Source organism: Arabidopsis thaliana, chromosome 5 (assembly GCF_000001735.4).
Source record: "Arabidopsis thaliana chromosome 5, partial sequence".
Taxonomy (NCBI): Eukaryota; Viridiplantae; Streptophyta; class Magnoliopsida; order Brassicales; family Brassicaceae; genus Arabidopsis; species Arabidopsis thaliana.
The window spans coordinates 12169407-12187364 of NC_003076.8; the positions used below are offsets into that span (position 1 = coordinate 12169407).

At 39.2% G+C, this 17958-nt stretch overlaps 3 pseudogenes across 3 annotated transcripts; 2 read left to right on the forward strand and 1 right to left on the reverse strand.

Annotated features, from left to right (window-relative positions):
* Nucleotides 1–864: 864 nt before the first annotated feature.
* AT5G32521 lies at nt 865–6888 on the reverse strand (annotated as a pseudogene; the record flags this gene model as incomplete). The annotated part of the gene is made up of 1 exon: nt 865–6888.
* A 1571-nt stretch (nt 6889–8459) lies between these two features.
* Nucleotides 8460–11537, forward strand: AT5G32518 (annotated as a pseudogene; the record flags this gene model as incomplete). The annotated part of the gene is made up of 1 exon: nt 8460–11537.
* A 2209-nt stretch (nt 11538–13746) lies between these two features.
* AT5G32522 lies at nt 13747–15083 on the forward strand (annotated as a pseudogene). Its single transcript has one exon.
* Nucleotides 15084–17958: the final 2875 nt, after the last annotated feature.

Here is a 17958-nt window from a genome sequence, read left to right on the forward strand (position 1 = left end):
TTATATTTAGTTTCCTTATTTGTTTCATTTCTCGGTTACATAAACTGCCTCTTAGGGTTTTCCCTAGGGCATCCGTTATTATCTCGCTTTTACATTTTTGCAACTTTGAGAGCCGCAGTGTTTCTCCTGCGATTTTGTATTATCACTTTCAAGTATTTGATATTCAGTTTTCGTCTAAGTCTTTCATCATTTCTGTTATCATGTTTTCAATCGTTGCTTTGCTATTGTCTTTGATTATGTTTGAGTAGTGAACTGTATCTGAGGATGGGATAGAATAGTTGTGATTTACTTGGTCGTTTTAGGTGGTTGAGTTTAGAATACTAGAATCCCTTCTGGATTAGTTGCGCTTATTGCTTGTTTCACTGGCTAATGTGGAATATGAGTCCAGACGTCCAGCGCTCAGAAGGCGTTTAATGGGCGTTGGATCCTATTAATTCCAGAGATATATGACTCTACCCCAAGGGATTGGCTGTAGAGAGGGTACTGGCTTTAACATGTTGATTCGATAATGCATGCTTAGTTAGAGATCGCTAAAGGGATTTAGGTCAGTGTCTAGCTTTGCTTGAGGATTTCTATCACGGGAGTGAATTAATCTGTTGTTGAACTTGTTGTCTAGGGATAGCTTCTAGGAAGTTTTGTCAACCGCCTGAATAGATTAAGGAGACCACACTAATCGATTACCCCATCCTTAGGAATCGGTTATCCATTTGATTGCCTGTTATCATTTATGCATTGTTATTCACATGCCTGCTATTGCCATTTCTGCTTTTTCATTTCATTTTTGTTATTGCATACTAGAACTGTTAGAACCAACCAACTTTCTGCTTGGCTTGACTTAGAGCTTTCTGATCATATCTCATCTGTTTGCATCACACCGGATTAGATTGACATCCTAAAATACTACAACGACAAGATAGTGTTTTAGGATTAATTGAGTAAAATCCTACTATCATTACTCTATATATGAGAATGAGACTGAATAATAAACTTTACCTGGCCTGCAATGTCTTCTTGTTGGAGATCCTCTTCTACGCTAACACACATAGCAGCAGGCCATGCAATCATATGTCCAACAGCTTTCTCAATGGTAAACATATTAGCCGCAGGTCTCCAAAGTAATGCTTCTGGTTCAAAAGCAGTGTCAATCAAGACTTTAACATCGGTATGGCCTAAACGACAGTTATTCACTAATTCACCCGAATCAGAAGAAATAATACATCCCTCAGCAACTTTTGCATCAGAACCAGCCCAATCAAGTAAGAAACATTTTGGTTGTGTTCTTTTGTTCACCCTCTTTAAAAGTAAAAGATAGACAAAGTATTAAGTTAGTGTATCTGTTAGAACAAATCAAAGCATATGATATGAGTGACTTACTCTTGCAGCTGAGTTTTCACCTACTTCAGCTGATTGTCTCTGTTACAAAAAAAGAAAAAGAAAGTAAAATCTTATGTACTAATTGAGCCGTAATTCTTTATATATAAATAGATAAGTGCACTAACCTGGTTCTTCATTTTCTCAATTACTTCTTGTAGCTCATTGACCTTCTTTTGTAGACGAAGCTGATTCTCTTGCATTTCAGCGATACACTTGTGCTTACTTGGAAACAAGATAACTTGGTCTTATTCATATTGCGACCCATTGCTCTCAGTCTACCAGGACTGTCAGGCCCTAACAGTTGGCTTAATGAATCTTGTGCTTCATTTGTTGATGGATTATCACTATTAACAATCTCTTCTGCCTTTTTCTGAAATTCATAAGATACATTTTAAAATATCAAGTGTGATTCAAAATGACAAAATGCAAATCAAACAAAACAAAATAACTCACAATCTTTTCAGCAACATTCGTATTCAGTGGTGTACCATCCTTCTTAGTACGTGACTTAACCCAAACCTTTAGCCTTGTCACTTCAGATGGGTCTGCACTAGCAGTTTTCTAAACAAAAAAAAATGATCTCATTTAATACATAAGTGTTTGGACTTTGGAAAAAGGCTGAGTAATATGAACAATATAAGTGTGTACAACTGTTACCATGTCTTCGGCAAGTTTAACCATTCCCCTGCGACTACAAGTATGTGGAATCTGATTGCGCCTTCTTTCCTTGTAGCTGTCGCTTATAACCTAACAGATGAACGTTAATTTCTAATATATATAGATAAATTTACAAATTCCAAATGCATACCTTAAATTCTTGGCTAGTTTTGAGCTTCATAAATTTACGCCAATCAAAAGGAGAAATGTTTTTAGGTCGCATGTTCATCCTCTCGTGGTTAGTTTTAGCTTCTCTAATCTTTGTAACTTGCCATGATTTCCAGGACCTCCACAAACGTCCCATCTGCCTAAGCACTGTAACCTTTTGGTACTCTTCATCTAGTTCAAACCTTGCCTGCAATCAAAAACAAAACAGTCAAGTACTCACCAATATCAAATAAACTTGTAAATTTTACACAAAGCTTACCTGAACAGATTTCCAGAGAACTGTCCTGAGTTCTTCACCAATTTTAGTCCAACGTTCAATTGTGACTAGAACGTGTTCTCTTACCAATGCCCCTACATATGATGCCAGCTTAACTGAGCCTTTACCAATAGGCTCTCCCATGTTAGTGAACTCTACTCTTACTCTGGCATTTGGATCCTTGGCAATATCCTTCAGCCTAGTTTGTCCTCGATGTCGCTTACGCTTTGGCTCAACACAATCATCACCCTCAGATAAAACAAGCTCTCCGTGAGGCTCTTCCTCATTGACCTTATCCAGATCTCCATCAACCACCTGATCCGGATCTGCTACTTAATCTGGTTCCAAATGATCTTCATCATTCACCTGATCTCCATCAACCAACTGATCTGGATCTGCTACTTGATTTGCATCTGATACTTGAACTTCAGCTGGTTCTGCATGTTCCTCATCATTGACTTGTGGTTCAATTGTTCCAATATACTCGACCTCATCATTGGCATTCTTTGCATTGACCTTTTTTTGTTACTTTTACCTCGCTTTTTCTTCTGTTGTCCCATCTTAAATCACATGAAAAAAATGAAAGAGTAAAGGGTTAAGTACACTGGATGCAAATAAGACATTGAACACACTATGGAAAACAGACATCAAACATAGAGAATGCAACAAGGAATGAAAATGAAAAAAAAAAACTACATTTCACAAACATATATTCCTTAACAATCAGTCCTCTCATTTTCAGCTTCATCCAAGTCAGCATCTATGTCAACATTGGTGGCAATGTGCCAATGGTTGCAACTGAATCTACAAACTCTTTTTGACTGAATCTTCTTGAAGAACCTCTCAATGCAACATACCAGGGTGATGAGTTATCTTCTTTTAGGTAAAAAACTTGTTTTGCTTGAGAGGCTAGTATGTACGGATCCCTTAAAAATGAGATTTGACTATGATTCAGGTTTACAAGTGTAAAACCATCCTCTTGCTTCACTCCATTACTTTTTACTGCCCAGTTGCAGCGGAACAATGGAACGTAAAAGACATTATAATCCAGCAAGATAATATCAGTAATGCAGCCATAGTATGAAACCAAATCGACCACTTGAGAAGTGTCTTTTGCACTAGACCTACAGATAGCAGATGCCTCATAGTACACACCACTGTTCTGAGTTTTCTTATCCACTTTTCTTGTATGAAATCGCTGCCCATTCACTATATAACCAGAATATGTCTTTGCACAACTACGTGGACCATAAGCTAACTATTTAAGTGTTTCTTCATGTCTGTTTGAATCAAGAGGTATCTAACAAATTTAAAAAGAAAATGTCAGACACCTATATGCTTACTGATAAAGTATAGTGTTTAAGTGTCAAGTGTGAGAGATAAACATGCCTGTTTTTTAAGCCATGAAGCAAAATTCTAAGTGTACAAGTTTCATAAGTGTGATGCATCACGTCTGCATCTTACATTTGAGTCTTGTAGATGTTGCAGGTGCTCACTAATACAAGGAAAAATTAGAAGTAGTCAGAGATAGCCATATGGATAAGTAAAATATATATAGCTAAGTAATATAAGAGCCTATTGAGATTGGAACTTACTCAACATAAGATTCAGAGACTGCAATATTCTGTATGACAGCCATATGGGCTATTTTTGTCTCCATTTTAGTAAGATTAATATAAGATCCTGCTGAGATTGGACGCCCTTCAAGTATAGAGTTGCTCTCATACTCAGTGTTTCTATCAACACTTTCCTGAACATTTTACGTCTTCTTCAAAAATTCACTACAAAACTGTATGCATTCTTCAGCTAGATAACAATCAGCTATACACCCTTCCAGTCTTGCAGTGTTTCTCACAAAATCCTTCAGAACTTTCATATATCTTTCAAACGGATACATCCATCTGAAATGAATTGGTCCACCTAACCGAGCTTCTCTGCCTAAATGTATTGTCAAATGCACCATTATATCAAAGAAGCTTGGTGGGAAAAACCTTTCAAACAGGCAAAGGGTTTCAACAATCTTAGTTTCTAGTTCCAAAAGCTGCTCCATATCAATTACTCGCTGACACAAGTGGTTGAAGAAAGTACATAAGCGCACGATTGCAACCCTTTGACCTTTAGGTAGCAACCCTCTAAGAGCAATATGGAGAAGCTGTTGCATTAACACGTGATAATCGTGTGACTTAAGCCCCGTGACCTTACACTCATCTAATGAGACGCCTCTTGATATGTCTGAGCAGTACCCATCAGGACCTTTGAAGTCATACAGCCGCTTACAAAAGATCTTCTTCTCTGTCTTTGATAGAGACCAAAGTGCTGCAGGAAGATATGTTCTTTTGCCTTTGGTTTTACGATGCAAATCCTTTCTAATCCCAAGCACCTCCAAATCTTTTCTAGTATTTAGTCCATCCTTGGATTTCCCACAATGCAACAATGTCGATATAATACTTGCAGCCACATTCCTCTCCACATGCATGACATCCAAGTTGTGTCTCACAGGAAGTTCCTATACAACACACGAAAGAAAACAAAAAAATTTACCAAATGATTAGTGATGAAATCTGAGATAATACTAAGGAAGTTTTAATCAACGATTAGTGATGAAATCTGAAATTTAAATAACAGGAATGTTTAACACACCTGCCAATAAGGTAACTTGAACAAAATTGACTTTTTCTTCCATCTAGATAATTCCTCCTCATCTACTTGGTCCTCTTCATCCTCCTCTGATTCACTAGATTGATCATCACTATCAGAGTCTGTTTCAATATTCATCGTCCTTTTCTTTTTACTTGCAGATTGTTTCAAAGTCCCAAAGTTATTCTTAAAATTTTTAAGGTTTTGGTAAATTTCCTGACCACTCAATATTCTCCTCTTCCTGCCATTTTCAGCTTTCCCATCAAACCAAGACTTCTTCATTCTGAAATGATGTGTTGGTTGCAGACCCTTTCTGTGGCACATGTAAACATGTTTTCTGCTGAACTTCAACCACATGATATCTGTATTTTTCCCACATAGAGGACATCCCATTTTTTTCTTTACTTTGCAGCCAGCTAGATTCCCGTAAGCAGGGAAATCACTAATCGTCCAAAGCAACATTGCCTTCAGATTAAATGTTGATTTACTGTAAGAGTCATATGTCAATTCCCCATTGTCCCACAGGTGGCATAGATCCTCTAGAAGAGGTTCTAAGTAGACGTCAATGTTATTACCAGGCTGTTGTGCACCAGGAATTAGCAAAGTCAACATGATGTTCTCCTTCTTCATGCATAAATCAGGAGGCAGATTGTAGTTAACTAACAAAACAGGCCAACAACTATATCTAGTGTTCTTCATTTTGAATGAATTAAATCCATCTGTAGAAAGCCCAAGCCTCAGGTTCCTTTCGTCAGCTACAAATGACGGGTATTTGGCATTCATCTGATCCCATGTTACTGAATCTACAAGGTGATGGAGTTTTCCATCGCTGCTTTGTTGCTAAAGTGTCACCTTAAATTCTTAGCCATTTCTTCAGACCTAAACATTCTGTTAAGGCGCGGGATTATCGGAAAGTACCTTAATACTTTCTGTGGGACACCTTTCTTTATTTCACTAGTGTGCAAGTTAGTTTTCCATCTTGAAGCGTTGCATTTAGGACAACTGTCAAGCTTCTTGTAATTCTTTCTGAATAGGCAGCAGTCATTGACACATGCATGGATCTTCTGGTAACCCATATCAAAAGATTTCAAAAACTTCTTCAACTCATACATTGATGTGCCTTTGGCAACATCTCCAGCAATATCTCTAGAAGATCATTGAAGCTCTTGTCAGACCACCCGTTTTTTTGTCTTAAGTCTAAACAAAGATACAATAGCCGACAGCTTGCTATGGTTCACACAACTTGGATACAACGGCGTTTCAGCATTTGCAAGCTTTGCAAGGAACTCATCTTCTTTCTTGTCATCACACTCTGGAATCTCACTCAAGCCAACCTTATAAGCAAACTCTTCATCCAAAAATTCAGCAGCTTGATATAACCCAAGTACCTCATCATTCCACTGACTCACTTTGGTATCACTCTCAGCCCTAGAGTTTGATTCTCCATAATGATACCAGTCACACCGCTTCTTATATGCCTCATCTATTCCCCTTGTTACAAGATGATCAACAACAACAGAGGTTGAATGACGATCTAAACAGCGATAATCAATGCAGGGACATATAATCATATCTACGTCTCCTAGAGCTGCATCCACATCTCGTACAAACTTTGTAGCCCCTCTCTCATAAGCAGGCTCAACTTTTCAGAGAAGAGTTAAAGGGTAATAAAAAAATCAATATATGATCAACTCTTCAGTGAAAAGTTAAAAGGAGAATAAAAAGAGAGGTAAGATCTCCAGATTTTCCTACTGAAAATCTTACCTGCAATGATGCACCCAATCCTTGTCCACCATCATAAATTGAAAACGTGTTTTAAAACCTTTAATACCAAAAGAATGATTCCAGATTATATGAAAGACTCTTGAAACATATCTAAATCACTTTATATTTAGCCGCAAACTCATATTCACTATGATGTTCAAGACAAAAACCCAGAGTGATGTTTAAGACAAAAAGAAACAGTAATGTTCAATACACAAAGCCACAGTGATGTTCAAGACAAAAAGAAATAGTGATGTTCAAGACAAAAAGCTACAGTGATGTTCAAGACAAAAAAGAAACAGTAATGTTCAATACACAAAGCCACGATGATGTTCAAGACAAAAGAAACAGTAATGTTCAATACACAAAGCCACAGTTATTTTCACGACAAAAAAAAACAGTAATGTTCAATACACGAAGCCACAGTGATGTTCTAGACAAAACAAAACAGTCATGTTCAATACATAAAGCCACAGTGATGTTCAAGACAAAAAGAAACAGTCATGTTCAATACACAAAGCCATAGTGATGTTCAAGACAAAAAGAAACAATCATGTTCAATACACAAAGCCACAATGATGTTCAAGACAAAAAGAAACAGTGGTGATCAAGATGATACTAACATGTCGCGTAATAAGAGCCAAATATCAGCTTCACATTCCCATTATTTACACAGCAGCACTTGCAAAAACAAAAAATAGAATGAGTATATCTAGTTTCATGTGTTTGTTTATGCAAGAATGTGTTTGACAAGTTGTGGAAATAATCTAAAGATTCAGAGCCATGTCATTACAAGCACTAAAAGATCCAAAGATTCGAAGAACAAGTCAATACAAATAGCTGTAATATAATGTCAACAAACACTTGTAAATCTCGAAAAGTTTTTTAAAAATCTAAAAATCTAAAATTTCCGAAAGCAAAATTGTGCATTCTATTTATCCAGCTACGCCTAAATCAAACCACATAAACAAAAAGTTCTAATTTTGCAAAGAACACGGACATGGAAAGATAAAAACTTTGAAGAATCGAATCAGAGAAACCCATAAATCCAGTGATTAAGAACCAAAATAGTTAAATGGATTAACGACAGCTAAAAGAAAACTAACTAGGTTAACGAAAGGGATGAAATAAATCTACAGATTCAGAGAGACATGCCTTCGATTTGGGATTCAGAGAGATGGTTTAATCAAAGGATAAGGGCCGAAATTGGGATTGCTATCGCGGCTACGGCTTTGACGGCGGCAAACTTCAACAACGGCGGTGGCGAAAGGGATGGTTTAATCGGTGACTCCAGGATTCGAGTCGTCGGTTTGAGAGAGTGTGGCTATGTCTTAGGGTTTTCTCGAGCTCAGAGGGAAATATGTCTGTTCGCAGAAAAAAAGAAAATATTCTTTTAAGTGTTTCGCGGTATGAGTCATTTTAGTTTCCCGGGTTAGAGGAATTCTATCATTGCGTTAGAACCTTGCTATATGAGTAAATCTATTTAATAGCGTTAATAAAACGCTGTTATACGAAAACAAAATTTGTAAATAATCTTCAATAGCAGTTGAGTAATCTGTGCTATAACGTTATGCTATCAATGAACAAATTTCTTGTAGTGTGACGGCCAGAGGGGAGGTTGGTTTATGAGGGAATGAGACCTACCTTAGGGAGTCTTGTCATCTCAGCAGTGCACGCAGAGAAAATGATCAAGAAGGGCTGTGAGGCTTACCTGGTGACGATATCTATGTCGGAGTCTGTGGGGCAGGTAGCAGTGAGCAACATTCGGGTTGTTCAGGAATTCGAGGATATGTTTCAGTCGTTGCAGGGATTACCACCATCACAGTCTGATCCTTTTACATTGAGTTGGAACCAGGGACAGCGCCATTGTCTAAGGCACCCTACATGATGGCTCCAGCAGAGATGGTAGAGTTGAAGAAGCAGCTGGAGGATTTGTTGGGTAAAGGATGCATTCGTCCTAGTACTTCACCTTGGGGAGGGTCGGTGTTATTTGTGAAGAAGAAGGACAGGAGTTTTCGCTTATGTATTGACTACTGGGGTTGAACATGGTCACTGTGAAGAACAAGTACCCTTTGCCAAGGATCGATGAGTTGTTGGATCAGTTGAGGGGCGCTACTTGTTACTCTAAAATTGATTTGACATAGGGTTATCACTAGATCCCGATAGCGGAGGCAGATATTCGCAAGACTGCTTTCAGGACGAGATATGAACATTTTGAGTTTGTGGTGATGCCTTTCGGTTTGACTAATGGACCATCATCGTTTATGAGGTTGATGAACAGCTTGTTCAAGGAGTTTCTGGATGAATTTATGATCATCTTTATTGATGACATCCTGGTGTATTCTAAGAGTCCTGAGGAGCATGAGGTACATTTGAAAAGAGTGATGGAGAAGCTACAAGAGCATAAGTTGTTCACTAAGTTGAGCAAGGGTAGTTTTTGGCAGAGAGAGATGGGTTTATTGGGTCACATTGTTTCTGCAGAGGGAGTTTCAGTGGATCTGGAGAAGATTGAGGCTATTAGAGACTGGCCTAGACCGATGAATGCCACTGAGACCAAGATTTTTCTTGGGTTGGCAGGGTGTTACAGGAGGTTTGTCAAGGGATTTGCGAGTATGGTACAACCAATGACTAAGCTGACAGGGAAGGATGTTCCTTTTGTATGTTCACCGAGTGCGGAGAGGGTTTCGTAAGCCTGAAGGAGATGTTGACGAGTACACCAGTGTTAGCATTGGCAGAGCATGATGAGCCTTACATGGTGTATACTGATGCCTCAAGAGTTGGTTTGGGTTGTGTTCTGATGCAGCGTGGGAAGGTTATTGCTTATGCATCGCGATAGTCGAGGAAGCATTTGGGCAACTATTCTACTCACGATTTGGAGATGGCTGCGATGATCTTTGCCTTGAAGATTTGGAGGTCTTATCTTTATGGCAGGAAAGTGCATGTGTTCACGGATCATAAGAGTCTAAAGTATATCTTCACTCAGCCAGAGCTGAACCTGAGGTAGAGGCAGTGGATGGAGCTGGTGGCTGATTATGATCTTGAAATAGCCTACCATCCTGGTAAAGCTAATGTGGTTGCAGACGCGTTGACCCGTAAGCGCGTGGGTGCGGCTCCAGGGCGGAGTGTTCAGGCCTTGGTGAGTGAGATTGGTGCTTTACGGTTGTGTGCTGTGACACGGGAGCCATTGGGATTGGAGGCTGTGGATCGAGCAGATCTTCTGAGTAGAGTTTGGTTGGCTCATGAGAAGGATGAGGGGTTGATTGCAAATTCTAAGGAGGATGGCCCTAAGTATCAGTTCGCAGCTAATGGGACTATCCTTGTGCATGGGAGAGTTTGTGTGCCTAAAGATGAGGAGTTGCGGAGGGAGAGCTTGAGTGAGGTTCATGCGAGCATGTTTTCCATTCATCCAGGGGCGACTAATATGTACCGAGACCTCAAGCGGTACTATCATTGGGTCGAGATGAAGAGGGATGTAGCTGACTGGGTCGTAGAGTGCGATTTTTGCCAGTTAGTTATGGTTGAGCATCAGGTGCCAAGTGGCCTGTTGTAGACTTTACCCATTCCTGAGTGGAAGTGGGATTTCATAACGATGGATTTCGTGGTTGAGTTACCTGTGTCGCGGACCAAAGCTGCTATTTTGGTGATCGTGGACCGTCTGACTAAGTCAGCACATTTTCTGGCCATCAGAAAAACAGATGGAGCGGGGTGTTGGCTAAGAAATATGTGAGCGAGATCGTGAAGTTGCATGGAGTACCTATGAGTATTGTGTCAGACAGGGATTCCAAGTTTACTTCTGCGTTTTGGAGAGCCTTTTAGGCAGAGATGGGCACTAAGGTGTAGATGAGCACAGCTTATCATCCTTAGACGGATGGGCAATCTGAGAGGACTAGCCAGACACTTGAGGATATATTGTGGATGTGTGTCTTGGATTGGGGAGGTCATTGGGCGGATCACTTGAGTCTGGTAGAGTTTGCTTATAACCACAGTTATCAGGTGAGTATTGGGATGGCTCCTTTCGAGGCGTTGTACGGGAGGCCATGCAGGACACCGTTATGCTAGAACCAAGTGGGGGAGAGGAGCATATATGGTGCAGATTATGTGTAGGAGACCACGGAGAGGATCCGGGTTCTTAAGCTGAACATGAAGGAGGCTCAGGATCGACAACAGAGTTATGCTGACAAGAGGAGGAGAGAGCTTGAGTTTGAGGTTGGGGACAAAGTGTATCTCAAGATGGCCATGTTGCGAGGTCCGAACAGGTCTATCTCAAAGACTAAGTTGAGTCTGAGGTACATGGGTCTGTTCAGGATTGTTGACAAGGTGGGACCAGTGGCATCCAGGCTAGAGTTGCCAGATGTTATGCTTGCGTTTCACAAGGTGTTTCATGTGTCGATTCTGAGGAAGTGTCTTCACAAGGATGATGAGGTGTTGGCTAAGATTCTAGAGGATCTTCAGCCCAACATGACTTTGGAGGCGAGACCAGTGAGGCTTCTCGAGAGGAGGATCAAGAAACTTCGGCGGAAGAAGATTCCTTTGATCAAAGTCCTATAGGACTGCAATGGTGTGACAGAGGAGACTTGGGAGCCAGAGGCGAGGATGAAGGCAAGGTTCAGGAAGTGGTTCGAGAAGCAGGTTGCTGCATGAGTTTGCCTATCCTTGGTTTCCAGTTTTAGTGTTCTTGAGTATTTGAGCTTTTGAGTTGTTGTTCTAATTTCTCTTTCATTTGTATTTCTGTTTGGAGTTGTAACGATCATGACATTGATGATTAATAAGATGATTATTTTTTCTTGGATTTGACTTGAGTTGTCTTACTTAAGAATGTGTTGTGCGGTTTCCAAAATGGAAAGTTTCCTAGAAAGGACTTGCCTATTTTTGGAAAATTTGAGTAAACAACCTAAGAGAGAGGTGTGTCTACGAGATGGCCGGGAGTTGGTCATAAGGATATTCTCGAGAGGATATGATGGATGGTGAGGCATAAAGGTGTCTTACGCGAATCCATGAGAGGGACTGGAGATATGCTCGGAATTGTTTAGTATTGTTTGCTCGAGGGATATGAGGGTCCCAACGACTCGTGAGGAGTGGGGTATGCTCTTGAGGTACCGGTAACTCGAAGGACTTGGTGTCTTTAGAGTGAGAGGGGTACGGTGGCTTCGGGTGATGATCCGAGAGCGCGCTTAGGGTGACGACCGGAGAGCGATTTTTGAGGTATTATTTTCTCCAAATGTCGTAACTCGATGACTTTATGGCTGAGAGTAAGCCGGCACAACTCAGAGTTTGACTTTGAGTGGGTAAGATTATACGTGTGATACCCGAGATACCGTAGGCCGAGGCCTGAGAGTGACGGTTTATGCTCGCAGATTGCGGTCTGAGAGTGGAGATTGAGTTGTGAGCAACAATGACTAGTAATTCGTGAGTATATCGACTGGATAGAGAGACCTAGAAGGGGTCTGGTTGGAGGGAGTGCGGACCGTAATAACGGTTGCATGGATTTCTTTGGAGTGGAAGGGTGAAGCTAGATTCGAGCTCGAATCTATGTCAGTGGGGGAGAATTGTAACGCCCGTGAACCGGAAAATCGGTTAGAGTTTGTATTTAAATTGTTTGGTTTAATCAGTTGGGTTAATGGAAACCATGGAGGGTGCATATAAAAGAAGGAAACTCGAAATTCGGGTTTTAGTTAGCCACTTTTCGTTTTGTAAAGGAGAAAAAGAGAGAGAATGAGAAGGACCAAAATCGTTAGGCTTTGGGAGGAAAAAGGTTCGACATATCCAATCGTTGTCAAAGGTAACGAAATTTAATAGAGTTATTTCCAACTCTTTTTTCGTCATTCTCTATTTTACAGAAGTGGATATGGATTTAAATTCGTTGATTTATTTGCAGTTTAGTGAGACACGTTTTCTCAGACGCGAATTAAGACCAGCGGAGATTGTAACTGAGATCGTGGTCTCATCTGGATTCCGATCGGGACGAGATTTTGTGGGAAACTTCATGACGTCTACGGAGAGCATTTCACTGAATGGATTTGATAGTTAACGGTTGGTTTTTAGTTTAGAATTTCGTTTTTGAGACTGTTTGTTTTTTCATGTCCAGTTTGCTTCAAGATTGCTTTTGGTTGTGTGACTTGTTGTATGACGTTTCTGGACTGTTTCAGACGTAAGGAGAGTCTCTTTTGGTTTTAATTATTGTTAGATTCAGCTTGTTAAGGTGAGTGCGTGACCATGAGCTTATCTGAGCGATTGGATTGTATGATTTGTTTTGTGTGATGATATGTAGGTGTGGTGAATGTGTTTTGGGTGAATTTTTCAATGATTGGTTTGTTTATGTTGTATTTGTGATTATACCCCTTTTATTTGCTTGTGTGTATAGCTTGTAGATGGGAGGATCGCCTCACTAAGTATTTGTGATAATACTTACGTATCTCTTTCTTTTTGGTGTAGGTAAAGATAAAGTGTGATCGTGGAATCATGGCAAGGAAGAGAGTATGATCTAGGAACTTGTTTGATTTATTTTTGTGTTTTGGTTATTGGAACCCGGTTAGGGTTGTGTTATGATTGTTAGTCATACTTGGTTTTCTTTGTTGAATTATTTATTTATTCATAAAATAGTATTTTTGACTTGCGGTTTTAATGTTGCTTTATTGGTTTATTTAATTAAGTATTTATAGGATATTTAATTATGTTTTTTTTTAAAAATCGGCTCGAGTTGTTTCAAGAATCCCCAAAAATTAGTATTTGTTAAACTTACCTCTCCTATATAATATTTGAAATATTTCACTTCCCAAAGAAAGAAAAATAACGACCATCTCCAATAAAACAATTTGAAGAAAATCCATAATCACTAATTGTAAGTTTCTCTCAATCTTTTTGTATAATTTTCTAAATTTTTCAAGGTAAAGATTTTTCGAATATTTGAAGATTAATTATTGTTGTTCGTTTTAATCGTTCTTATTAGTTCTTGATGGATGATGATATACATGCACAAGTAAAAGACACAAGTATGAATATTAAAAGAATAGAAGATGATAATATTGATACTCTTGAATGTCCGATTCGTCGATCAATTACAAAGCTCGAAAAAAATTAGATACAAACGGTAATGAAAGACCCCTAACATTTAAGACAATTATACCGCATGTATCCAAAAGAGTTTTTGAAACTAACAAAAATCATTAGAGAGAAAACTGGTTTAGAAAACACAATACACATATCTGTCTAAGAGATGCTTGGTATCTTCATGCTCACAGTTGGGCAAAATGTAAAATATTGCTAAATCAAAGACACTTTTAAAAGGTTCAACTTTGCGGTGAGCACAAGCTTTAATAAAATTTTGAGAGCTTTGCTTATAATAGCTCCAAGTCATATGGTGAAACCTGAGGGTATGCCAATGAAGATACGAGAAAGTACATGATTTTGTCCATATAACTTTTTCGAAATTTAACCAATTATTTATTTGCATTTATAACAGAATTGTGTTGGAGCAATAGATGGTACACATATACAAGCAATCGTAGTTAGATGTGAGATGGCAAACTATCGTAATCGAGAAGGAACAATATTTCAAAATGTTTTATCTTTATGTAACTTTTATATGAAATTTATCTATGTTCTAAGTGGATGGGAGGGTTTGGCTCACGATTCAAGAGTGTTAAGTGATGTATTAATTAGAAGAAAAAACAATTTTCAAGTACCAGAAGGTAGAACAATTAAAAATTTATTTATAGATCATATGTCTTTTAGTAACATATATCATCCAAATTTTTAAGAAAATTCTATCTAGTTCATTGTGGATTTGCAAATCGTCTCTATTTCTTAGCTCCATTCTATGGTGTTAGATATCATATACACGAATTTTGCGGGTCAAGGGCGCGCTGAAACTCTACATGAGTTATTCAATCTCCGCCATGCTTCTCTGAGAAACGTGATCAAAAATATATTTGGAGTCTTTAAATCTCATTTTGCTATTTTTAAATTTGCTCCTCCTTTTTCTTAAGCGAAACAAGCTAGATTAGTCTTAGCATCTTCATCGTTGCATAACTTTCTTCGTAAAGAATGTCGATCAAATGAAGGCGACTTCCCTGATGAAGTAGAAAATGAAGGTGATGCAGTTAACAAAGAAGGTAATGCAGTGAACACCAATGAAATGGATAGTTAGGAAATCTTGAGACACAAGAATAACACAGAGAAAATGATGCGTGTTTTATTTCGCCTCAGGTTTTTACCTGAAAGACTACACGACTACTGCGAGTGCACAGTATATCGGAGTAGTATTTTAGGATCGAATCCACAAGGAGAGAAGTAGTTCAGAGAAATCCTTAAAAAGAGAGTGAAGCTAGGACCAAAATAAAAGAGAGGGGGTTGTTGTATGCAATAAGTAACCAAAATAAAAGACAACTAAGTAAACTAAACGGTAAGCAATAAGAGAGAAGCGTTAGGTTTTCGGGGGTTTCTCCGGATGTCACGGTTCAATAAATAAGGTATAGATCTCAATCTAGGTGATAACATGGTTAGGTTTGTTTACTTCCAAATTCTCGGACATACGAAACTCTATAAAGACTAGCTAACCCTAACGGTTAGTAGGTGAAAGCAAGCTATTATCACTAATATCTTGCGTACTCAGTTGCCCTATCAGTTAGTAGGTGCTAACATGGTTTCAAAATACAAGATCAAAGCATTAAGTTCAAATTCGATTCTAGTCCATAAGTCCCTATCACTCAGGGGGTGTGCAATGGTTATAGTTCTTTATTCAGTTGAGTTAGTTAAAGCATTCAAACGAGATTTTGCCAAAGAATGAAATACCTAAGGTCAAGTACTAGGTGGCGTTCCGGATATACAAACATTAAGATTCAACTCAACTAGAAAGAATATTGTAAACGATCAAACAAAATCATAGAAACCATCAACCTAGACTTTCGATCTATTAGTCCCCATGAATTCCCCTTTGAAACCCCATCAAACCCAACTAGAGATCTATTCGCTCATGGCAAAGGAGCTAATCAAAAGTTGGGTTGAGTAAACCATAACTAAAAGATGAATAAAACTTAAAAAGGGTTTAGAGATTACTTCTTTGAATGTAGAATACAAGAGGCAAAGCTCCACCTTAAAGAGTCTTACACAAAAACGAGAAAGAGAAAGAGAGAGATGGTGTTCTTCAAGCTTCAAGAGGTGCGGTGGTGAGTGGACAGCTCTTGGCGACGGCTAGGGTTCGCTGGTGATGAAGGCACACCTAGGGTTGGGACATAGAACAAGTAAGAACATCATTCCGCCGGATAAGTAAGTGATCGGGCTGAGTAGTGGGCTTTAGGGCAGGAGCCTAATGACGGTGGCACAAAGAGGAAAGGACTTGGGCGTGACCTAATGGTCGGTGGTGAGCTACTCGGAGCTGCCCGGGTTCATGTCTCCATGGTCGGATGCTTTTTGGACTTATTATTTCCAAACGGCTGGTTCTTGACATGTCTTCACTCTTCGGGTCATATCTGCCAAACGGCTTCATGGATTGCTTCGATTCGACTTTGACGTTAATCTTGACTCTTCTAGCTTTTGATACATACCAAAATATCTCGTTGTCGTGATGGGTAAGAACTCGGCCGGATGCTAAACTTCAGAAGTACTAGAATGATCGCCTTTTGATGCTTTTAGCTTCAAAACTCTTAAAACCTTCTTGGCACCTAGAATCCGTGTTTCTCCTCTTATTGACTCTAAAATGGCACCAAATTCTCTCTGAAACATGATAAAACAATAGCTAAAACGGGCTAAAAAGCTGTGTTATCAACTCCCCCAGACTTAGACTTTGCTTGTCCTCAAGCAAACAAAAGAACAAATCTGGTGGAGAGGTTTGAAAACCGCGGGAACTCTCCTGTTATCAGTGACCGTGTCTCAAATATATCATACAGATCACATTAAACAAAAGTTGCGTTAGAACGGCTGCTCAATAGTCCCACACCTTTCTAGTCCTTTTCCATCCGCTTTGATCTTACAGTTTTCTGAATTCACGTCAGTCAACTCTTTACATTCTTTAAATGTTTTGACGGTTACTTTTTCATTAGAAGATGTCATTCGGGGTAGATGCCGCTTGGTATGAAAGGGGATTTTGGTGTTTAAGTGGTGGAGTTAAAGTGTTTAGGGTTGAGGTCCACAGTTTCCAACCACTTCTTCTTTTAAAATACCTCTTTCTCCTTTACTTCTTTCTTGCTTTTGCTTCCCCCAAACTTAGGTTTTTCCGAGGGGACTCTCTTCTGTAATTGGCTCATCTCTTCTTTAGGTTTCCATGTCTTTCCTTGGAACCATGCCACTAGACTCTCTCGGTTGTAATGTTTCCTTTCCTTCCTTTTCCATACTTCTTTTTTTATTTTATTTTTCTATTTTTTTTCTTTTTTTTATATTCCAAATTTTTTGGAAGGGGATATAGAACTTCTAAACACCGAGTTTAATGAGCATATCTTTTGAATTGGTTCCAAGGAAGAATAAACTCTTAGGCCGTTTGTTGCAATCTCTTCTTTAACTTCCTTCTTCAGTCTTTGTGGCGGGAAACTGTGTTACTCCTTTCTCTCCGACGTTTTTGCACATATCTTCTAAATGAAAAAGGAAAAGAGAATGCATGAGGCTTGAAAAGAGGATAAGGTTTAAGGGTAGGAACCACTAAAAATGAGTGGCCATTCAAGATCAGCCGAGAGTGGTAAAAAGGGATAAAAAATCGTGAATGTATATGCTCGTTTCCCCGATCTAACACCTTTTCATGAGAAAGAATTAAGTTCAGGTTAATCGTTCAATATAGGGTAAAGTTGACGTCGCATCCAACAGAAATTTCCGAGGGGTTAATCTTCCGAGAGACGGTCTGGGTGTAGTCTTCAAGGGTGGTCGTTCCTTGCGACCCTGTAAGTGTTCCTCAAGGAACAATTCCCAACACATAATGGTCGATAATAAAGAAAAACGTTTTGCTTTGCTAGAACATATTGATGTAAAAAGTGGAAAAAGGTTTCAAGTCAACAAAATAGAGAGAGTAGCATTATTAGTAACGGATTCATTAACCCCCCCGCCCCCCCCCCCTCCAGACTTACTTCACACCGTCCCCAGTGTGAGAATAAGTATAGGGATGAATCCGTGAGAAAGAT